Source organism: Mirounga angustirostris, unplaced genomic scaffold (genome assembly GCF_029215605.1).
Source record: "Mirounga angustirostris isolate CCGP_5_RB_7025 unplaced genomic scaffold, mMirAng1.0.hap1 SCAF_3, whole genome shotgun sequence".
Lineage (NCBI taxonomy): Eukaryota > Metazoa > Chordata > Mammalia > Carnivora > Phocidae > Mirounga > Mirounga angustirostris.
Genome location: NW_026991711.1, coordinates 193265433 through 193289122, shown reverse-complemented (window position 1 = coordinate 193289122; position 23690 = coordinate 193265433). Strand labels below are relative to the sequence as shown.

Genomic DNA, 23690 nt, shown 5'->3' with positions numbered 1-23690 from the left:
TGTTACCATTTCTAATAGGGGCTGGGAGGGGAGGCAGCCTTTCAGAGCCAGAAGTGGGGGAGAGAGGGTGGTGCTCCCTGTTGCAGACGGCGCCTCTGGCTGGTAGGTGCAGGAGGTGGGAGACAGGCCCCCTGCCTGTGGGGGCTCACGTGGGAAGGCCCCATTCTCTGTGGAGGCTGAGAGCCGGAGGAGCAGACGTGGGGAGCGGCCTTCACCATGGGGGGCACGGAGGGCCCAGATGAGCGAGGAGCCTCACCCCGGGCAGGTGCTCACGGTGCCCTGAGGACTGGCTCCCCTACCTTCCTTCTGGAGCCACGTGGGTTTACGCGGATAGACTGTGTAAAATGAGTCATGGGCTTTGTGCTTTTTCCTCCTCCCTCCTTCAAGCGATGTGCGATCATGGAAAAGGAGAAAGCAAGAAGAGAGGAGTCTGGGAAAAGTCTGTAAGAACCGGTGAGGGGAAAGCTGGGCGTTTTCACAGCTGCCCGGGCCTCGCGGGGAGTCGACGGCATGCTCGTCCCACTTGTGTGTTTGCATTCCCGTTCGGTCCGGCTTCACCCACGTTCATGGAACAGAGGAAAAGACCGCGACACAAAGATGGCTTTGTGAACAAGGGACCTCCTGGTCCTTTAATCCAGAACTTTCCGCGACAGTGGAAGTGGCCTGCAGCTACTTGGCCAGATCGGTCGCCACTAGCCTTGTGTGGTGATCGATCACTCAGATGTGGCCAGTGCAACTGGGGAATAGAACTTTGTTTAACTTAATTTGAATTAATTTTAATTTAAGTAGCCACCTGTGGCTAGTGGCCACTGACGTGCAGCACTAAGGAAGGCTCTAGAAGGAGGACTTGAGGATCTGTCCTCTCTTCAGTTATTTGAAAATAGAAGGCTTAATCCTTTCGAGTTTCCTGGGTGGATTAAAAAAGAGGGTTGCTTGTGTTGGGAATATTTTAACAGTGAGTGGCCTGGGCGGTGTCGGCACAGCGCTGAATTTATGGTCCTTCTCAAGGCTGTTTGGAAGATGGCATGAGAGAAAGCCTGTGTCACAGACGGGCACCCTGACGGTTCCAGGTGGGGTTCATCTGGTCGCAAGGAACAGACGACGTTCCCTCAGTGGTGCGTAAGAGGGGGTCCACTGAGGGAATTCAGGAGAAGCTTGTAGAATACAACCGAGGAAGTCCTCGGGCAGTATTACCCCCTTCCCCTCCCTCTCTCCCCACCCCCACTGCCGCCCCCGCCCCCTTCCCATCTGCTCTGTCCTCAGCTGTGTCCCTGCACTGGTTTGGCTTGTCTGCTGTGTCCCTCTCGTGTTACACAACCCGGGAGCCGCCCGCTCGAGCAGGGAGGGGCAGCTGGACACACTGGCAAACGGACATCCAGGTGGACTTGACACAGTCTGGGGGTCTGTAAAATCGTTGGGAGCCAGCCAGTGTAGACAGACCTCACTCCACACGGAGTGGAGTGATGCAGCCCTTGACCCTTCTTCTCACTCGGGGAATTCTCTTTTGTTGACGTGTGCACTTTGGAACTGTCCTGGGCCAGTAAGTATGTGGTCACTCGCCTGTTGACGATCAGGTGACCTTGTGTGGCGAGCTTGTCATTGCCCTGCATATGCAGGGCGGCCCTCCAGAGTGTGCCCCCCTCTTCTTGCCTGTGCACCCCGAGTGGGAGTCTGAGCTGCGCCGGGTGTCTGGGGTTGGGCGTGTGAGCACTCCCCTGGAGTTGGCGCGTCTCGCCTGCCGGCCACAGTGCCGTGCTGGGCCCTGTCTAAAGTAGCTTGGAGTCGCCGCGGTCTTTCTGCTGTTCAAAGAAAAAAGTTTGATCATTGATGCGTTGACTTTTGGGGACTGTTCATGGGGACAGGCGCCCCTCCATCCCAGTTTGTAAATATTTGACAAAGAAGGGGTGTTTCCTGGCACGCTTCGTGTTTGAGGAAATAATATTATCCAATGTGTGATGCAGTGGAGTCTACAAGAGGTTCTTAGTAACTGGATGAAAGGAATTCTGTTGAGGGAGATGCCACGTCCAGGCCCTGGAGGTGAAGTGTGAGGCTTTCCACACTGTTAGGTTCTGCAGAAGTGCACTTTAACTAGGGTTTCAGGGCTTTGTAAAATGCGGCCAGTGTTTCTGTTCATGGTGATCATCATGTGCTGCTCGTTGGCGTAGAGATAAAGCCGAGTTTGGAACGAGGGCGGTGGACGGCGGACGGGGCTGAAGGCCCCCGAGGGTCATGGTGAAGATAAATGAGCATCTCCCACAAAGCACTCAGTGCCCGGGACTCTCAGGTTCTAGTGGGTGGGCTGAACGAGCGTCGTGACAGCGAGGTGCCTGAGCCCAGGATATTTGCGGTGTGTTCACCCTCGACAGCGAGGTGTCCCGGTGTCTCCCCTGAGTGAAGGGCTGTTGTGTTTATGGGTCCCTACGAGTCAGGTTCTGGAACCATCTTCTTTTGTTCCCCGTGATGCTCAGGTGGTATGCCAGCCCATGAGAGATCACAGCTTGTCCAGGGGACCAGCCAAATCCACCGGGGAGCCTGGATTGGATCCCAGCTTTGTCTGCTTCCAGAATGCCCAGACATTCCCCTACTGTGCCCTGAGCTTGCTTTCCTCCACACTTTTGGGTAGGAGGATTATGTAGTTTGGTGTTTCTGGTTATTGTTTTAGGCCGTTGATTGTTTCATCATGTGGCTAGATCATGTGCACGTTCACCCATCACAGTTTCCTCAAACTGACAGACCCAGGATATGTGGTCTCCCCCACATTGTACTTAATCCCCGCCTTTTCCGGGCACCTTGTCGCCTGCATCGGTGACAGCAGTGATGGGGACGGGCGCACACACAGGAGTAGCAGCTGCGAGGGGCGGCTCCAGGCGGCTGTGGGACAGGCTCCTCGGTTGGAAGAACACCATTGACCTTTGTGTTATGAAAATCAGCTGTCCCTCACCAGGTCAATTTTCTCCAGAGTTCTCGAGTGGTGACCACAGTCTTCACAAGAGTCCCTTCTCATTTTTGGGTCTCCAAGGGGGTGCGGCCTGAGCAGGCGTGGCCCTGGCCTGTGTCTGCCGGGCTTCGAGCTGTCCTGAGCCAGGTCTCAGACCGCAGTCCCTGGCGTCTCCGTGGCGCCGTGGGTTTCTGCAGGGGAGGTCTGCAGGCTGGCGGTGTGGCCTCCTAGCTAGTGGCAGACGGGGCCAACCATGAGCGGACTCATGCGCAAGGGGGCTCTCACGCGAGCTGGTCCTGTCGGACAGCTGGGGAGCTGCACCAGCGTGAGGTGACCGCTGTCTCCTGACCACTCCGACTGACCGGTGCGCCCGGGCCTGCGCTGCGGAGCCCTCGCTGTTCAGCTCCGGGCATCAGGCCAGTGTCGGGACTGACCACCGCAGGCTACCAAATGCAGGCCCATGGGCAGAGAGCTCCCCACGTATGTCCGCAGTGATCCTGCTGTGCCCCAGGCTGTGGACGTGGGTGCTGCGTTCTGGGTGCTCGGAGGGGGCTCCAGCCGGAGCTGCTGCTCACCAGCCTGACTGGGGGCCGGTTCCTTGACCTCTGCGTGTCTCTCCTTCCTCTCTGTAAAGTGGGATCGTGGTGCCAGCGACCTTGTGGGGTGTCTGTGAAGAGCAGGCACGAGAAAACCCGGGGCGGGCTGGCTGAGCACGTGCTGGCCTCGCTCCACAGGTCTGGCTGCCCCTTCCTCTGCTCCTCCTCCGCAGAGCTGTCCGGCTCCCTGCTTGTGTGCAGAGAGCATGCCCGTCTCTTGGGGTGACCTGGGCCCACAGAGGGGACGGGGCGTGGGGGCTTACCAGACATAGCTGTGGGGGCCTTTGTCACACGCTGCCACGTGACGTCTTGTCAGGAGTGGCTACCGTGCCACGTCGAGGCCGTTTCATGTTTGTAACTCTGAGGAGGATGTAGGGAACTTTAAACAAAAATGTGAATTAAAAAGAAAATTGGGGCCAAGTCCTAGACCAATTAAACTAGTCCATGGGCGGAGAGCATGTGGAAAGGGGCGGTGGTTGGTGAAGAAAATGCCAGTGACGTTGATAGGTCCGGTGGTTTCCATTTTCTTTTTTTTTCTTTTTATTTTTTTAAAGATTTTATTTATTTATTTGACAGAGAGAGACATAGCGAGAGCAGGATCACAAGCAGGAGGAGTGGGAGAGGGAGAAGCAGGCTTCCCGCAGAGCAGGGAGCCCGATGCGAGGCTCGATCCCAGGACCCTGGGATCATGACCTGAGCCGAAGGCAGGCGCCTAACGACTGAGCCACCCAGGCGCCCTCGGTGGTTTCCATTTTCACGTGTGGGTTGCTTTGAAATACACCTTGGGAAGAGCTTTGCTCCTGGGAAGCCCCAGAGAGAGATGTGCTGGGCAGGTGCATTCGGCAAGGCCTGGCCTTCTGGCCGAGGTGCCCTGTCCCCCTGGCCCGCGCGTCCCGAGCGGGACGTGAGTCCGCAGAGCATAGAGCGGGACCGGTGGACTCTCCCCCAGCGGCAGCATGACCACCAGAGAGAGGGTGGCCTTCTCTAGTGTTGCTTCCAAAGGGTGACGGTGACCCCACAGACCGATGGTGAGCAAGCCACCCGCGTGCAGCGCCACCGTCCGCCCTTACCTGTGTGATGTACAAACCGCTTTTCTGTTGTGCTTTGTTTCAGCGTTGGTTCTTGGCTCTGTCCCCTTGGTCACTTACTTAGAGGCTTCCAGTGAGGAAGCAAATGACAACAGCTTCTTGACCATCGTGTGGCTACTGGAGGCAACAACAGAATTGCCTGTGGTTTGGACTTGTCGGTGGATGGCATCCATCTCCCCTAGGAGGCTGAGCAGTGTGGGCCCCCCTGCCCCAGGCAGGGTGGCCGTGGCAGCTGCCTCAGCCTTTGGGACAGGGTGCTGCATGGCCCGGGGCCTGGCCGGGAACGGCACGCGGAGGCAGGGGCATAGGGGCTGCCCTCTCCTGAGGAAAACCTGACATCACAAAAGAGAGAAGGCACGTGAGTCCTTCAGGGCTGGCACCGAGCTCCGGGTCACCTGAGCACCTGAGAACTGGCTGGTGGTGTGGCTCGTAGCAGGCCAGTGGCACCCCACGGAGCACAGTGCTCTTGGGATGGCAGGACAGCGGGGTCGCACCCTCTGAGCGTTCATGGGGCTGCAGTGCCCCTCATCCCCACTTTTGGAGGTTTGGGTAGTAGCCCACCGCTCATGGGAATTTGGAGGGTGCAGGTGCACCCCAGGTCACTCATCCTGCACCTTGCTTCCAGCAGAGCGGACACAGAGCCTCTTGGTCAGGTCCCCAAGGCCCAGATGGCCCCCTCATGCCCCCGTCCTGGCTTCCAGGGGACCTCTCTGTGTCCCTGACGGGGACGGGGTGGGAGGGGGCAGCCAAGTCTTTATGTTAAGTATCATAAAGATAATTCTTTTTCTAAATATAAAAATACACAGAAATGAAACTTTTGTTATTTTTTCCTGTGCCCCAGGGAACATCTTTTGGAAGCCATCTAGATCACTGTTCCATTTCTTTGGCAAGAATAATCAAATACTGAATGTCAAGGGAAATGAGAGCAAATAGTTCCAAGATCCTCTGATTTAGACAGGCCTGGGGAACAGTGAGTGTCTCTAAGCTTATCTGCTACAAGAGTCTTCTGGGGTCAGGTAGACAAACTGTGAGTCCTGTACCCTACCCTTGCCCCACCTGCGACCCCAGGGAAGCCCCAGGTGCACCGGGAAGTGCCACGGAGGTTTGTTAGTTAAGGACTGTGTTCATGGAAGAAGAGCCAGAAATGATCAGAGAAATGCTAAGTCCTGCAACAGAACTCCTGGGGCCTCTTCTAAATGCCAGCCAGTGTTGTGACCCTGATCCCAGGAAGCCCTGACAGGCTTCTGATGCTGCAGGAAATGTCGCGACCTTCAGAATCTAAGCTTTAGCGCTCAGCTAGTGGCCTCTGTTTAAGAAAGAGAGACAATCTCCCCTGAAAGAAGGGAAAAACAGAGCTGGGCCTGGTGCTCCAGGGCCGGGCAGGGACCCTGTCCCAGGTGGTAATGAGGCCCTCCGGGAGCCGGCAGCAGCGTCTGTCCCCGAGTCGCTTGCATCCTGGCCGTAAGGGCAGAGAGCTCTAGGACAGCTGGGGGTGTGTCTGCTTGGGGTCCTGCCGGTGCTGCCCTTCCCTACCCGGGGACCTTGGGCCGTACGGAGCTCTGTGCCTCAGTGTCCTCACCTGCGGAACGGGGACAGTGAGGATGCTGGCATCCCCAGTTCTCCTTGTGTGCAGATGAGGTCAATTCCTAGGAGAGCTCGCTGCTTGTGAGCTCCAGTTCCTGACCTAAGGGCCCAGTCGCCGAGGTGGGGGCCTTGTCAGGAGCTGCTGCTAGCCAGGGCTGAGTCTGCCCCTGAGCTGGGAAGCGTAGAGGAAGGATGGCCTAAGTCATTGGCTCCTCGCTTCCTAGGACGCTCCTCGCCTCTTTAGCAAGGGGGAGGCCAGGGAAGAGGCAGCGGGCCACTTCTCTGCTGTGTGCATGCAGAAAGTCGTTGGCAATGCCTTTGTTCTCTCGGTTTGGGTGAGGACATTTTATTTAAGAAATAAAAGGAAGTTCAGTGGGAGCAGTAAACCAGACACAAAACAAGAGCTTTAGGGAGGTACAGGCATGGAAGCAAAAGGCCAGGAGTCTCCTCTTTGAACAAGCAGTGATGCTTTGCTTGTTTCCTTTTTAATCATGGAAGTAGGAACTGTTTGTTTTAGGAAAGTTTTAAAAGAATAAACGTGTTTGAAGATGGGGAAAAATCCCTCCTGATCCTCTTCTAGTCCCGTCACGTAGGTCACCGCTGTGACCACATGCGTATGTTTCTGTCCTGTCCCTTTTCTGGTGTTCTCCTGTGTCTTGTTGCGTTCTCCATAACTGGGTTTTTGATGAATGTGAGATTTTGCTATTTTGCATTTTACACTTAACCATTTCATTATAACCATCCTTCCACGTTGTAAGAAAACCCTTTACGGGAGGCCGGTGGATTGGATGGGTGTTGTCCCACAGGTGAGCTGACCGCGCCCCCCTGTTGGACAGGCAGAGTCTGTGAGGCTCATTGGTGATTATGCCCACCTCTTGAGGAAGACCAGGAGCCTAGCTTTTCTGGCTCTTTGCCCAGTATTGACCACCCGGTGCTCACAGTGTCCCCGAGGGAGACACCGAGGGGCTGGAGGCAGAGCAGGCTGCCTTGGAGGTCTTCCGGACGCACCCCGGCCTCTCCTCCCCGTGCTCCCGGGCAGCCTTGCCCTGTGCTCTCTCTTCTGTGTCCAGCCCTGCCCTCGTGCCTGAGCCTTACCCACGATGGACTTTGGGGTGCCTGTGCACACTGCCGTGTGTCCCTGCTGGCTGCCACTCTTCTTCCCCCCCAGGAGTGGACGCTCTCACGACCCAGAACCCCGGGCCAGCCAGGACTGCTCCTTTTCTTCACCCTCAGCATTGCATGAATTTTCTGCACGCATTCGTTCCTTCTCCTGTGTCCCCGTTGCCACCGCCATCTCTCTCCTAGAATCTGAGTGCACTCTGGATATCCCATCAGCCTATCCCATGGCTTTCAGAGAATCTTTCTAGGATGTGGGTCCACTGAGGGGCTCCCCTCTGTCCCCGGGAGCAAGAACAGGCCCCTTTGTGACTCACCTACCCTCACAGCCCCAGGGCCTCCCTCACCTTCCCTCAGGGTACACGTGTGGGTGGTGTGGTGCCCATCTGAGTCCCAGGGTGATGGAGCACACGCGGGGGGCCTAGACGCCCTCCTGCCTTGCAAGAGATAGAGGGTAGAGCTGGAGGGACAAAAGGGCAGGACTCGAGTGGCCCCGCTCTTCCTAGAAATGTCTCCTGGTAAATTTATTTTCTTTTTCGTATTGCAAGTGGATGATGTAAAGCCTCCTGTTGGTTTTAGCATGCTGGGACCCTTAGCAGGCCCTTGTTGAATGTTTTCCCGCTGAAGTCTTCTGAGGAAGGGTGGAGCCAGTTTTCTGCCTTCGGGCTGTTGAGGCCATGCATCAGACGTGCCAGAATGTACCTGAAGCGTGCGTCCAGGCCGGGCAGGTTGGTGTCTCAGTGCAAGGTGTGGATAGACCTGAACGGAAGGGAGTGGAGGGAGGACGTGTCCAGTGGCGCCCTGTGCACAGCTGGGCCTCTTCAGGAGGGACACGGTGGTGGCCCCAGACTCCTCCGCAGGCTTGTCTCTTGACTCTTGACCCACAGCCCCTCTGCCTGGTCATCCTGGGCCTCTGCTCTCATCAGGTCCCACCCCTGCCTGTCAGTTTAATCCCCTTTGACCCCGGAGGGTCTGGCCTCACTGCTTTAGTGACTTGCCCAAAGACCCTCGCGTCTGAGTCCCTGCCCGGCCCCACTTTTCCGCCGCAGCTTGGAGGTTGGGGACCTTGCCTGCCCCCAACCCCCGGGGGACCTGCCCTCAGGGGTTCACATCCACTGGGAAAGTGCTGGGGGGGCAGTATTGAAATGAGGTTTTCTAGAACCCCAGGGTCTTGCAAGATGTTTACAAATTCACCTGAAAAGCTAGGTGAGGGAAGGCAGGCCCTGAGGGCTAAGAACTGGGGGAACTCATTCTAAAAGAGGCCTTTCCAGTCTGTTGTTTCAGGGAGGCCGTAGCCTGTGGAGCTGCTGGTCCCCTCAAGGACACTCTACCAGAAGAGCAGTACTGAGGGTAGACTGAGCCTTTTCCAGTGCTGACTGGTGGTGGCCCCGGGGCCAGTGTTTCCCGGGAAGCAGGGGACCCTGGGCTACCAGGGTGCCGCTGCCGTCCCCCATACCCCAACCTGTAGGCCAGGGGGGCGGTTCCGTTTCATTTCTTGAAGGATGTGCAGCTTTATTTTAAATTTAAAAAATTAAAACTGTATCTGACAGAGTTTCCTATTTATTGTTTGGATGGTAACTAAAGTTGAAAATGTTATTTTCCTGCCTAAACAGGGTTATGCTTTGAGTGCTAATGGGCTGGCTTTAAAGGGGACTGTCCACTCAGAAATCCCCATTGAACAGTCTCCTTGGCTCCCGGGAGTTTGCCTCTGTCCCACCCCTATTCCAAAGAAAGAAAGAAAAGAAAGAAACAGTATCCACCCCACACTTAGCAGTACTTCCCATTGTGGGATGTTCCTGAATTGCGCGCCTTATTTGACCTGACCCGTTATTTGGCTTTAATGTTCGGGTAGCGGACTGTTACTGGCTCTGCTGGGACTGAAGATGTGCATTTTAAGTAAAAGGGGGGAGGTCTGTGTTTTTCTGACCCTGCCAAGCACTGAGGCTGCTCTGGCTTCTTGCTGGGGCGGCTCGGTGCCCGCCGGCCCCTCGGATTCCTTGGCTCGGCGCTCTGCTCCGATGGTGTTTACCCTCGGCTGCCATTCTCCTCGCAGGCTCTCTCAAAGGTCTTTGCGTCACGCCTCGAACAAACAACAAATGCTGAAAGGGTTTGTGTTCTCACCGCCTAAGAGCAGTGAGAGCACTTTGTTTACTTGGAGGCCAGGCCTGGGGCGGTGGGGGGGGCGGCGCTCGGCCTCCCTGGGACTGTGTGTATGGGGGCGGAGGGGGGAGGTGGCAGGTGCTCCTGGGAAGGCTGCCGCTGCCCGGGCGCCTGGACACCAGGGCTCTGCCTCCGAGGTCATTGCAGGTCACCCCGCGTCCAGGGCCCCAGCCACCACCCCAGCGCACCCCTCCTGCCCTCCAGCCCGGGGACCCTCGGGGAGGCTGCAGACAAAGGACTGGGCAGCTGGGGTAGGTCCTGTTTTCATGCAAATGCAGACAGCCACTTCCAGGAGCCTCCCCAGCCTGAGTTCAGCTGTACCAGGCTCTCTGCCGCTTAGGCCCTTTTTCTAGAAGGTGCTGGTGGACGTTTTAAATCTTCCCTACGATATTTAAAATATGTGGACTTAGAAGAGCAACATAAAAAGCACCCACATAGACGTTTCCAGTGATGCACCCCCCACCTGCCAGCCCGCACTGCGAAGTAGAAATTAACCTAAATTAGGAAGATAATTGTCCCCATGTTAATTGTAGGTTGTCCTTTAGAGCTGTTTTCATTTGCGAGGCCTCAGCAGCGGGCTGGCTCCGGGCCCTACCGGGGCTTCCTGCTCATCGGCACCCCTTAGAGTCAGAGTTCCAGAAAGGAGCCCTTTCCTTTGGCATCCTCCTGCTCCGCAGTCTCTAGGTGACATTCTCCTGAGGTCCCCCTCTCGGCTGCGTGCCGCCCAGGCCCCCACCCCCACGCCAGGATGTCCCTCCCCGAGGGCCGCGAGGCCTCTCTGCACACACACGCCTGGCGATTTCCAGCAGCGCGGCTGGTGCGCCAGCTGTCACGGCCGGCCGCGGGCTCGCAGCTGGTGCTGGGGGCTGGTGCCCGTGCTCTCCCTGCCACGGTTTAGGGTCCCTCCTGTCGCCCCCCGGCACTCGGAGTAGGCTTCCCAATAAAAATCCCATTGGCCTTAGCCATGGTTCTGTGAGGGGTTTCCCACTTGGAAGCGCCAGGTGAACTGTAGGCCGTCCCTGTCCGTGCACACACTGCCAGGGGAGGCAGGGGACCCTCTGAGCTGCTTTTCTCGTCTTTTGGTCAGTTTTCCTGTTGCCTGGCTCACTTGCTTTGTCAATCACGACTGGGTAACGCTCGTCAAGTAAAAATCTCAATCCTCGTCCTCCCCAGGCGACGAGTAATTGCTGAATGAACGATGTACCCCCCCCTTTCTCCCCAGTGACCGTGTAGACAGTGTGGCAACAGGATGTAGTGTTTTGTGTGTGTGTGTGATGTGTGATACATGTGATACACAAGTGTGTGCGATGTGATACATGCGATATGTATGTGTGATGCATGTGATACACGTGTGTGATGCGATACACATGTGTGGTGTGCAATACACGTGACACGTGCGATGCGACACACATGTGTGATACATGTGATAACGCGTGATGCGATACATATATGATATGTGTGGTGTGGTACATATGTGATGCATGCGATACACGTGTGCGACGTGATACACATGATGTGCGGTGTGATACATGCGTGTGCAATACATGTGATACACATGTGATGATACATGTATGTGTGTGATGTGATACATGTGACACACGTGCGATAGCACACGATGGGATGCATATGTGGTGTGCTACATGCGATACATGTGATACATGAGATACACGTGTGCGATATGATACACATGTGTGGTGTGATACATGCATGTGCAATACATGTGATACACGTGTGTGACGTGATGCATGTGATACACGTGTGATATGTGTGTGGTGTGTGGGTGATGGGGTGTGTGTGACCGACCTGTGGGGTGTGTGTAGGCAGGCCGCCCTCCATTGCTGCCGCTTGCTCTGTCTCATGCTCTTAAGCTTGATCCTCCAAATCGTCTGTCCCTCCAAACTCCCTCTCAGTGATATTGAAGCCTGCCTCCCAAGGTTGTCAATTTTACCTCTTACCTGCTTTTCACAGATACAGGAATGTTCTTCAACAATGTAAAATGGGCTGCTCATTGCTGCTTCGCGTCCCACATCACCGCGGCTGGGTGTCCCTGTGATGGGGGCTCCATGTCCCCATCACTGCGGCTGGGCATCCCCATAGTTGGACATCATAGTGGAGGAAGAATTAACTCAGAAGATGAGGAATGAGCTCAGAAGATGGAGTAAGGTCTTATAATATGGAAAATGTTAGCTCATATTTGGAAAAGAAATAATTAAATTTAGTAAAAATTGTTGATGCATTTGGGATTTTAAATTAAGAGACTTTCTGTCGATAAAGCCAATTTTTGGAATCCAAATATGTATTAACTCTTGGAAGCTTTGTTCTGTTTGGGTGCTCTGACTAGGAAGTAACACATAGCTGACAGGGCCTCGTTTATTTTGTTCTCTCACTTGCTTTACCTAAAGCTGAAATGGTGAGTAAAGATGATGATACTTTTGTTAAAAATCGGCAGTGGTGGAGACCGCCGGAGGGTGGGCTCTGAGCCCGTTCCAGCACGAGTGCGGGGGAGTTACGGTAGGTCTGTGCACCCTGAGCAGGTAGGGGAGCCGAGTGTCCGGAGGGCGGCTGCTGCTTCTCCCGGGCTCTAAGAGTCGTCTTCCAGTTTTGATGGCATAGTGCCGGGCACGCACGTGGTTGGAATTCAGCGAAAGCTTTGCGAGGAAAGGAGGAGGAACTGCTGTTTAAAACATTTGCTTCTGCTTCGTTGTTGGGAAACACACAACCATGCACATTTTAACACAAAGAAAGGTTAACCTACAGAAATTGTTCCTCCTCAGTGACAACTTGCTTGAGCCAGAGGCAGGCCTTTCCCTTTGTGGTTGGTGCTTACTGAAATCAAAGGAACAGCAGGAACCTTCCATGCCTCCGGGTCACGGGTCAAGAAGGTCACCTGTGGTTTTCCTCCTCTGACTCCTCAAGTTTTGTCTCCCGTTCAAGTCTTTGAGTTTTGTGTATGGTGCAAGGGAGGGATTCATTTTCTTTTCCCATTTTGATAACACTGGTATAAGACTTGACCCCCTTTCCCAGGATGGCCACACTTCGGGCTCTGGCGGAGGTCAAGTTCGCTCTGTTCCCGGGCCCCCTGCCAGCCCTGGCTTCCTCTGCCCCCACCTCCCTGCTCCGTCCCAGTCCTTCCGCGAGGGTCCCAGGGCTCTCTGTGCATGACCTCTCCAGAGATGTGAGCACCCCGGACAGGTTCCTTTAAAAAACCAAGGTGGGGGGCACCTGGGTGGCTCAGTCGGTTGAGCTCCAACTCTTGATTTTGGCTCAGGTCGTGATCTCAGGGTCATGAGATCGAGTCCCATGTGGGTCTCCTCGCTTGGCGGGGTGTCTGTGTGGGGTTCTCTCTTTCTGCCCCTCCCCCCTTTCCCATGAGCACACGCGTGCGTGCGCTTTCTCTCTCAAATAAATAAATCTTAAAAAAAAAAAGTAAGTGGGGCTTTGAGTGGAATTGCACTGAATATATGGGTGAATTTGGGGAGAATTGGCATCTACAGTGTTAGGTCTTCCGTTCCTTCGCGTGCTTGTCTTTCATTGATTGGTACTTCTTTAATGTCTTCCAACAGATTTGTATAATTTTAACTCAGGCCTAGCATGTGTTACATTCAATTTATTCTTTGGTAGAGTCTAGGGTTCTTTCCCATGTTGTAGACAATATCTTTTTTTTTAAATTAAGTTTTCTAGTGCTAGTATATGAAAATGGAATTGATTTGTGCATTTTATTTTTATATCCAATCACTTTCCTAAAATCTTACCATTTCTGAAAGTTTTTGTTGTAGATCTTTGGGGTTTCTAAGACAAAGAACATTAACTGTAACGATGACAGCTTTGCTTTCTAATTACTGTGTTTATTTTCCTTGTCTCACTGTGCTGGCTGAGGATCCCAGTTCAGCTTGGAGCAGGAGTGGGAAACGGGCTTCCTTCTGTCGTCCTTGACATTAAAGGGAAGGCCTCTGCCATGTCCCCGTTTCAGAGGGGTGGTTGCCGAGGTTTGTGTAGGTTCCCCTGCAGATGAAGTTCACGGATGTTTGTGTTTCAGGAGTGGGGGCTTTCACTGTACCCACAAGAGGATCATGTGGTTTCTCTTTAATTTCTTCAAGTGTTGGATTATCCCTCCATTTTTTTGTAGTAGACCCACCTCGCTGGTGATAAATACTGTGTTTTTTTTATATCTGACCGGATTAGGCTTGGCAGTTCTTTGGGATTGTTCTGTCTTTTCTTAAGTTGCTTTGGCTCGTAATTCTCCTTTTTAGCGTCAAGTTGTTTTATCCTCTGGAAGCATTTGCCTAAGATTAAAATGGTCTTGAAAGTTTGGAATTATTCTTAGATTATTTGGGTTTGTGTTTTCTTGGTGGGTTGATTTTTAACCACTGGGTAGTATCTAATAGTTACCAATAGTTTGAATTTTTAGTTCTTGTATTAATTTAAGGTCATTTTTAGGAATTGGCCTGTTTCATCTGAATTTTCATTCTTACAGCCATGGACTTGTTCATGGTATTTTCTTATCTTTTTAAATCTCTGCTGGATTTGTAGCGTGTATCCTTCTTCATGTCAACCATTATTTTTCCTTCTTTTTGGTCAGTCTTTATTTCACTAAATTTTTGAGACTCAGCCCTTGACTTTGTTGATGTGTTAGTCTGCTTTCCAGGTTCTACACGTCTGCTCCTAGGTTCCTTCTATGCATGGAGAGGGTGGTCGGCTGTCCTTTCCCATGGGAGGCCCTGTGGGCAGCTCACCAGCTCTCAGCCTGCCTCCTCCTGGTATAAACTACACATTTCCCTCAAGTGCAGCGTGAGGTGCATCCTAGAGGTTCAAAACCTAGCATTTTTGTTTTCATTCTGTTTTTTTGAAAGTCACATCGATAGTAGACCCCTTTGGTACAACGTAAGGAGAATGGTGCTTCGTCTCTGTGGTCTTCCTTCCGAAAACACTCCAGTGTAATCATGACAGAAACATCCCACAAGTCCCAATTAAGGGACATTCGACAAAATACATGGCTTGTACTCTTCAAAGCTGTTGAGGTCATCAAAAACAAGGCAAGTTCCAGGAACAGCCCTAGCCGAAGGAGACGTGACAGCGAAATGTGAGGTGGGCCCAGCGTAGGATTTGGAACAGAAAGAGGACATCAGGGAAAAACTAAGGACGTCTGAGTGCAGCATGGGCTTCAGTTGATGGTCGGGTATCGGTGGTGGCTCCTACTTTTAACAAACGCACCGTCCCAGCCTCAGACATTGGCTCCGTCTGGCCCTTCTCTACGACGCTCGGCCCCAGAGCCTGACTCCTGGCCCGTCTCAGCTCGGTACCCCGGGCCCGTGACCTCTGTGCCCTCCGTGCCCTCCCACGCCCTGGACCTCCTCCGGGCCACTGTCTCCCTCCCCTGCGCACAGCCCTCGGGGAGCCCCAGCAGCTCCGTCGGTGAGCAGGTGTGCTTTGGGTTACCTGGGAATGTGTGACTTGCCCTCATTCTTGAAAGATTGTTTTACACGATCTGAAGATGATGCTTCTTTTTCTCCTTTTGTACCAGTCAGGCGACCCTTCCTCTGGCCTCTGGCTGCCCCTTCCTCGTCTGCCTTTTCTGACTGCCTGCTGCTGGCGTCCTTGTGTCCCATGTCTCAGTTGTGTGACTGTGTGTCTGGGGTGCAGGCACTCTTTTTTTCTCTCGGTGGAGGTTCCCTTCTGTGCCTGTGCATGGCGTCTGACCAGTTCTGGAAACCCTGGGCCGGCTCCCCCCATGCCTTCACCCACCCGGGACACACGGTGCTCCCCCCGCCCCCGGCTCTCCCCGTGTCTCAGCTCTTCCTGTGTCCTTGCTCCCAATTTTGCCTCCTGCTTTTCAACTATTTTCTTCAGAACTGTCTTCTAATTCACTTAGTTTTCTTGTTGGGTTTGCACGGTTTCCATTGCTTAAAGTGGCCATTGAGATTTAAACAAAATCATCATTTAAATGATTTTAAGTTCTTCATTCATCAATTCATTTAAATTGTTATTTTTGAAAGTTTTGTTCTTTTTCTAAATGATTAATTTTGACAGTTTTATTACTTTCTTTATTTCTTAATTTTTAAAAGTATCTTAGTAAACCTTTTATTAACTCAAAACATACATACAAAAAAATGTACTTAAGTGGATAACACATTAATGGGAGTTTTTCCTTCAAAGTTTCAGAAATAGGAACACGATATCCTGTTCCCAGCAGTACCTGTGTCTCAAGTGTGTTTTTGACCCTGTCCATGGACACTCTGCTGCCTTCCAGTCATTTCTGTGTGGTTTGCTTGTCCTTGATCAGAGCCCAAGTGTAGCTGGTCTCCCCACGTGGAAAACGGATCGGGATGGATGAGGCTTTTCTTCAGCAGCTCTGTGGGCTTCTCAGGGAGCCTGTAGTCAGTGCCCTGCTGGGAATGTCGCGGCCCACAGGGGGCTCCCTGACAGGCATCCCGGCTCGTGAGCCCAGCGCCTTCGGGTGCTCCCCGTGGCCTCCCCCTCGCCCAGCCCGTGTGCCCCCTGCTCGAGCTTTGATCCTATAGCTATTTCTGGCTCTTTTGGGGTCCCTTCCCTGCCCGGAGCCCAGCAACATGACCGAAACTATATTTTATTCAAAATCTGGGTTTTCTGCAGCAGGAGAGCTCCTGCCGTGTCCCCAGAAGAGTGTGTCCCCACAAGCCCGGCCTGGGGCCTGTACATGCTCAGACCGTTGGGTCCTTCTTTGTTTTTCTCCACCAAAGCTGAGATGCCAGGTATGGCCATGGCACCCTCTCTGGCCTCCACCCCTGCACCTCACCTCGATGATGCTCACCTGCCCAGTGTAGCCTCCGCTTAAATCTGTTGTATCCACGACCCGCTCCTTCCCCAGGAGGGCACAGGCTGCTGGAGCAAATATCCCCTTTGCTTCCTGGTCTCCCCCCAGATTTTGCCCCCCAAGCCCGGGAGCTCTTGACATCCAGCCCGCCTCCGGCCGCCGCCCCACAACTTCTCTGCCCCTCCCGCCCTCAGACTTTGAGCCAAGCCTTGTTGGTGCACAGCAGGTGGCTTGTCAGGACTGGAGGGTGGGGGTGTTTTGCTCAGCGTTAGATTGATGGGTAAATTTAGACACATGATGTGTTGACTTCCATCCAGCTTTTGATCCCATTCTCTCCTTTCCCCATGAATACCTCTCACTTTTCTTGAATTTTCAGTCATTTGCTTGTCTCTGGCTTGCTTTCTGAGAAAGCTGAGTCTCTAAATATACTCTAATTGCTTACCTTAAACAACACAGCAGAGTCAAACTTCCCCAATGCTGCGTCTCCCTCAGGCTCTCTGTCACCTCCTGCATGACTTCAGGGGTTGGCAGATGCGCTTACATGTAATGTCCAATGAGGATGCTCTCCAGTGGGAAAGAGCAGACGGGGATGTGTGGCTGCCGCGGGTCCAGGGCTGCTGTGGTGTCGCCCACGGCGTGTGCACCCGATTCACACGGTGCCACCACGGCCTCATCTCCAGTGGCCTCTTGCTGTGGATGCCCAGGGGCCCCTGATGGGCTGTCCTGCATGCCACCTGGCCTTCCTGCCAGGGTCACCCTTGCCCCATGAGGGGTGGGAGCCCGTGGAGGAATGCTTGCCCTCTCTCCCCGCAGACAGACCGTCCCGAGATGCTCGGCTAAGGCTTCTAGCCGGGTCCGCTTGATTGGGCCACGCCACAGCTACCTGGGGATATGTCCTTGTCCCGGCCCCCCCACCGCTGCCCTGCCGCACTCCCTGCCCATTGCCCCAGCTTCTCCCACTCACGCCTGGAGGGACATTCTGCTCCAGAGAAGCGGGGACACTCAGGCCACCTCCATGGAGAATGCAGCCCACGCTGACATCTGTGTCCTCATTTCCTACTTGCTGTCAGCAACCTGCGGTCCCAGTCAGGGCCCCTGCTTCCCTGACCGCAGCAGCCCATTCTGGGGGTCCTTCCGGGGGTTCATAGTGTGTCAGTGGCTCATGACGGGGAGGGGAGCGGGATCCTGGAGAGCCGAGCACAGCAAGTGGGCACTTCACACCGTTTTACAGAAGCGCTCGTGTGCCGCCTCTCAGACCCACAGCTGGCCGAGGGGCCCTGCCACGTGCGCCCTGGAGTTGGCCCCTTCTGCTGCGGGGCGGCCCTGTGGGGCCAGCCGTCCCCCTCCGTGTCCAGAGACAGCTCCGTGCCCCACACTGACGCACGCAGCTTCTCCCTGTCCCCGCGGCCTGCCTTCAGTCGAGGTGCTCGGGCTGGAAGTCCAGGAGCGGCTTCTGATTTTCTCCTTCAGCAACCTGGACACGCGGTTGGGTCCCCCTTCTGATGGCTCCTCCTCCAGGACTCCGGGTCTCCCGGGCGGGCGGGCAGGTGGGGGCCACTGCTCCTACCAGCTGATTGCCCAGCGCGGCCGGCGTGACAGGAAACGACGTGAACTCACAGCTTGAACGCAGACTGAAAACAGAGGTCCTGAGGACTTGGGACCTACCACCTCCTGATGATCTGCCTGTGCTGCTCCCCGATGCTGCACCTGATCTGGGGTCTTCAGTGTCTTTACGGTACGCATGCCCGGTGTGCGCAGGTGCCTTCCCGCCGGCCAGGGCTGGCTGCCCCTGCTCTTCTGGGACCCCTGCACTCCTGGCCTCTCCCTCTGCCTGCAGTCTTTCCCTTCCTGATTTTAGGGACTCATCAGTGCCCCCCCGGGTTCAGGGGTCCCCTTGAATCGCAGCTCCCCAGGGAAGCCTTCCCAGCTGCACTCCCGTGCCCTCCTCTGTCGGCCGCTTCCTGCAGTTCGGGACTAGCGCGGACTCCCGAGAGCGGCGGGGTGTGCGCGGCCTGGGGGGGCTTCGGTGGCTGGAGGAGTTCTGGAAGAGTGCATGGTTTGTTTTTAAAGTGGCCCGCCCCCTGCATAGGGACGACAGTGGGAAGACTGGTAGTCAGCTGTGAACAGTGGGTACGGGGGGACAGTGACCCTGACGTGTCCTGGGGCAGGACAGCAGCACCCTGTGTCCCTCGGCAAGAGGGTCCACACGGGCACCCCCACGGCGGTTCTTTTTCCTTCGGCACCCTTTCCAGGTTGCTTTGAGGCCGGAGTGTTTGGAGTCGGTGGCGGGCGAGCGGCTGCCCATGTCGTGTGTCCTGTGCCCTGGCTTTGCCCCTGGGAGGGGCCGCTGGGCTCCGTCAGCCATGCCGCAGTGACCGCCAGCTCCCTGAGCCGCTCTGTGCCCATCCGCAGGCTGGGAGTCTAGCACGAGGAGGCTGGGGGCTCTGGTGTTTGTGGGCCCGTGGCTGGCTTTCTTCGGGTGAGCCGTGCAGGAGCTTGAGACACATTGGCGCGTCACCCTCGTCCTGTCTCGTGGGCTGTGGGCATAATGACGAGTGAGAGAATGTAAAATGTAGATTTCCAGATGGCATGTCTGTCTGTTTTTTGGCCAACGTGTTTTCCATGGTTGACAAAACAGAGCCAGTGTGCGTCTCAGGTGATACAAGGAACTTTGGTCAACACGCGCCCCGTTCCTCCGCCGACGAGCCTGTGGCCCCCGCGTTCGTGGTGACCTGCGCCCGCAGAGAGCGCGCTCTCAGGGTCCTCTTCCTACAGGGTCACCGCATGAGACACCCCTGAGAGCGGGGTGCACACTGTCCGTGGACCCGCGTAGTGATTCTGGGACGTGGGGGGGACCTCAGAAGTGTGGCATGCACGGCCTTTGCTGAAGCATTTGTCCGTGGTCCTGCAGAAAGCGCGGAGAGAGCCTGCGGGGGGCCTGCCGTTTGTTGTTCTTCCAGCATGAATATGTCTGGTTAATTATGCAGCCGGGCACGCGGCCCTCCCCATCTCTTCTGCTGAGGGTGTGGGGACACGGTCCACTTACCGCCTCCTTCGATGTCTTCCGTGGCCCCGCTGGCAGGGCTGATCCTGGGTCCTGCTTGTCACCCGCTCGCAGGAGACCTCCGTGTCGGGCGCAGTGGGTGTGGACCGGAGATTTGTTGCTTTGAGGCTGCTCCCGATTGCTTTCATTTTCCAGCTCACACCGCCTGTCGCTTGTGTCACACCGCGCCCTTCCCGGCGGGCCTCTCCCTCTGCACTGGACTTGGAGAGGGATTCTGGTTTCCGCTGGGACAGTGAAGAAGACTGGCCGGCGTCAGTCAGCAAGACTGGGTCAGAGCCCTGGCTTTGCGGCTGAGATGCTAAGTGATGGGAACATCACCTGGTCTCCTGGAGCCTTGGTTTTTCTCATCAGTGAGATGGGTATATAGCCACCTCAAGCATGTGTCATAAGGCCTAGGGGGCTGAGGAGTAGCCTGTAGCCTGCTCGTTGATTTGTTGAATAATTCACGTATTCAGTCATGGTTTTCAGCTCGTGGAAGTGAGTCTCTCTGCAGGCCCAGGGCTCAGGCAAGCCTCACGGGGGGACTGCAGATCATGGCTTTGCTTTTGCAGGTAAAAGCTGTTACTAAATTTGAGTTGAAGGTGCTCTGAGGCTGGCATTCTGAGTCCTGGAGGAGGGTACACGTGCATGTGGGTCACACTGTGGTGAGGTCACCTCACGCCATTCCCTCTGCTTGGGGACCTGGGCCACACCTGCACTGCCCTTCTCCTCAGCTTTCATCCTGGGTCCTAGTCTTCACTGTTCCAGGGGGAAGCCTGCTGCATACGTGTTTATGGGCAGGGAAGTGACTTTTGAGGGAGGCTCTAGAACCTTCCTAGAAGGTAAGTTAAAACAAACCAAAACTTTTGGCAAGTTATTTTGACCGATACATAGTAAAAGATGTCTCCAGACTTAAAAACTTTTCTTTTTCTTTGCGAATTAGATTGTCAAGGATTTTTAAAAGCAGTGTGATATGTTAGATAGCCTTGTAGAAGATCCTGGTTGGCCGAGGCACCTCTTCTCTGAAGACCCCCGGGGGAGGGGCCCACTCAGACTTGAACTACGCCCTTCCTCACCCACCTTGGCTTGATGCTTTGGTGCTGCTCTGTCTTCTCTCTCTTTTCCATCTCTTGTGGAGGGCTCTGAAGACTAACGGTCTGAGCCGGTGGGGAACGCACGCCTATTTCTCAGAAACCCCAGCCTCCAGGGCGCCCTGGCCGCTGGGCGCTGCGTAGGAGGTCGGCCCGGCGGGAGCAGAGTTCTCGTACTCATTTACTTATTCCTCCAGCCCCGAGAACCTGAGTGCTCGCAGTTACTCAGGCTAGCGGCTCCTGGGACCCACCCTGGCCCCAGGATGGACCTGCTGTGGAAAACAGCAGTGCCTTCTGTCGGAGCGGCCAGGCGCCGGCAGGAGCGGTGGGAAGGCCTCTCCGCGCCGGTACCGTCGGGCCCGGGTCTGGGCGGCGCGCCGTGCTCAGCGAGGCCGCTCGCGCCGGCCTCCGTGGGTCTGGCAGTGCCTGCGGCGTGACCGGGCTCAGGCCCGCTGGGCCGGCAGAAGCGCCTCCAGAAACCCAGGTCCCTGCCGTGGAGGGCAGAGGTGTCGGGAGATTTGCCTTCGGCCGCGGGCTGGGCTGGGCTCGGAGCGGGTCGCAGCTGTGTGTGGGGCACCGTTGCAGAGACCTTCAGGTGCTCTTTTCCGCCCAACCTGCCGTGCCGCTTGGAGGGGCGGCCTCGGGTGTCCCCTCGGGCCTGTGCTTTGAGCTCGGACTGAAGGCCCTTCGCCTCTGTCCACCTTCCCTCCTGGCACTGGCCCCTCATTCCCAGTTCTCTGGGGAAGCTGGGGTTAGGCCCTCAGCCGCCTGCAGTGTGGCTTTCCCTAAGCACGAGGAGGAAGTTCTAGGTGATTTCTCGTGATTTCTCCCTTGACGCATCCTGCAGCAAATGTGCAGCCCCTGCTATGCCTGGCAAGGGGTGGCCCTGGGACACCCGAGGTCAGGTGGAGCCAGCTTCTGCCGGATAGTGGAGAAGGAAGGTTGTGAAGAATGCCTGCAGGTGCCCAGTCCCCGTGCCGCCTGCAGACGCGCACGAGGCCCCAGGGGCAAGCTTGTTTCCCAGGGGTCGCCAAGAGCGAGGGGAGGTGCCGTGGAGCGGGCTCTTGAACGGTGTTCCCTGGGCGCCAGAGGGGTGTGTGCGCGGACGCGGGCATGGGTGTGTTTGGGTGTTTGGTCAGGGTTGGGGTTCTTTGGGTTGGTAAAGGAAGGCACAGTGAAGATGGCCCTCAGGCCTGACCACTCAGTCACGGTGTCACCACTGAGGACTGTTGTCGGGCTCCAGGCCTGCCCTCCATCCTCCCCTGGTTCTGCTCCTTGGCTCACTTCTGCAGCTGGGCCATGTCCAGGGAGCGGGCGGCTTGGCCGCTCGGAGCCTCACCTCCAGCTGGGAGGCCTTATCTCTCCATCGCTAATGAATCGGTGTTGGGGAAGGCACCCATGGCCGCATGGGGGCATTTCCCTCCTAGCAGAGGGATCCCTCGGGGCCTCTGGGATAGCGGTGCCGCTCGGACACGCAGAGCTCTTGGGCTAGCTTCTGCACACCACCAGCTGCCCAGAGGACCAGGGTCCGGGTGGGCAGAGCCGTGATCTGACAGCCCTGCCCCAGAAGGAAGCTGGAAGAAGGGGCTGGAAGCAGGCTGGAGAGGGAACCCCTCCATTGTCCGTACGACTGATTTGATGCGCCTGCAACCAGTATCTTTATACTGTCTCTTCCTCCCCTGGGCTCTGGCGCTGTGGGTCAGGCCTCGCCCTGTCTTCAGCCGACCAGCACAGACGCTGCTGGTTGGTCTGTGGCTCTGGTGCTCTCTGTGTCGTCACCAGCCTCATGTTCCCGGTGTCAGAAGTCAGGTAGGTTCCCTGGTTCTCCCCACCTCAGGGGGAGTGCATCTAGGGCCCCCCGTGACTGCACGCTGCACGTGCTTGCGGGGCTCCCTGCCCCTGCACTGTGCGTGCTCTGAGCCGGCTGCGCCTCGCAGATGCCTCCCACCCGCTGCCTCATCCATCCCTGCTTAGTGCTCACGGCCTCACCTCCTCTGGGACTCCTCCCCCCGAGGCAGGTGACGGTGCCGATGGGGGCTGCATCTTCCTTGCCCCTGACACAACCTCTTGGGCTAGCACTTGGTGTTGTGGGGGGATTTGCCCCCCAGCTTCTCACCTCCCTGTGAGCTCCCGGAAGGCAGGGGTCCTGATTTCCGTGTCACCTCCTCACCCTCCTAGGTGTGCGTGGCACCCGAGGGACCGGGAAGTGGGACCAGGGAGCCCAGGGCTGAGCTTGGAGCAGGCCCCCGGGCACTGGCGCCCACGCCCCAGCGTGCCCCAGTGCACCCCAGCGCGCCCCAGCGCAGGAGCAGCTCGCCTGCCCACCTCGCTCCCGCTGGCCCGGCCCTGTTGTCTGTTGCAGGCTTAGGGTCTGGGCGTTACTTTCTCAGCACGGTAACACCGCTCCTAGCATCACGGTGTTAGGAGCCCGTATGTGCGCATATATGTGACAGTTCGAACCGGCAAGGCCTCCTGGAACTCGGGGCTGGTTCTTGGTGACTCAGCAGTCTTGGGCTCCTGCCATTTCTGTGTGAGCCCTGTGCTGGGACGGTTATGAATCATCTGCTTGCCTCTTGATTTGCGTCAGTCAAACCACATGTGAAGAAAGCAGCAGTGAGCAAGGCTTTGCCGGCAGCTTGGCGTCCAGCGTGGGGGACACTGGCCAGGGACAGCCTCAGAAGGCCAGCCCACCGCTCGCCCCGGTGGTCTGGGCTGTGGGCCTGGGGTGGCTTCCGGCCGGGTCCCTCCACCCCCTCGCTTCCCCTCCCGAAACCGCTATGAGCCACGCAGGAGATGGGCGCAGTGGTCATGATGGCTCTTTCTGCTCTTTCCTGGTTTCCTGTGTGTAATCCTGTGGCCGGCGGGACACATTTGCAGTTATGGGAATGTTGGCTGTTTCAGGCAGAGTTGCTGGTCTTTTCTTCCCTGTCACAAAATCACTTTAGGACATGGCTCTTTGAAAAGATCCCTTGTAAGAAGGACTTAATTAAACCGGGATGCCAGCTGTCCCCCGCCCCCGCTAGGCCCGAGAGGATTGCTCCAGAGTGGGCAGGGCCCCGGGCCCACGGGACGCCTCGGGAGGTGACATGGGGCAGCCGTGAGTCTGACTGTGAGCGCCCTGGGGTAAGGTTTGCGCTCGGTGCAGCCCCCGAGACAGCCGTGCTCTGTGGCCGCCAAGGAAGCCCCGCAGCCCAGGGCTACCAGGGCTGGCTGGGCACGATTCCCAGGGCACCGCCAGTTTCATGGCTTGGTTTGTTTAGTTTTGTATGAAGCAGGCAGATTAC

The 23690-nt window shown here is 56.0% G+C and overlaps 1 protein-coding gene across 10 annotated transcripts in view; it reads left to right on the top strand.

The window, feature by feature from the left end:
- HDAC4 (histone deacetylase 4) overlaps nt 1-23690 on the top strand; it is a 297813-nt gene that overhangs the window by 82485 nt on the left and 191638 nt on the right. Inside the window, exon 1 of one of the 10 annotated variants that reach the window (XM_064587383.1) lies at nt 1390-1540. The exons of the other annotated variants lie outside the window; for them this stretch is intronic. The gene's annotated coding sequence lies outside the window, so the exon portion shown is untranslated. Of the gene's footprint in view, nt 1-1389; nt 1541-23690 lie in introns of those variants that run through there. 10 annotated transcript variants of the gene reach the window in all.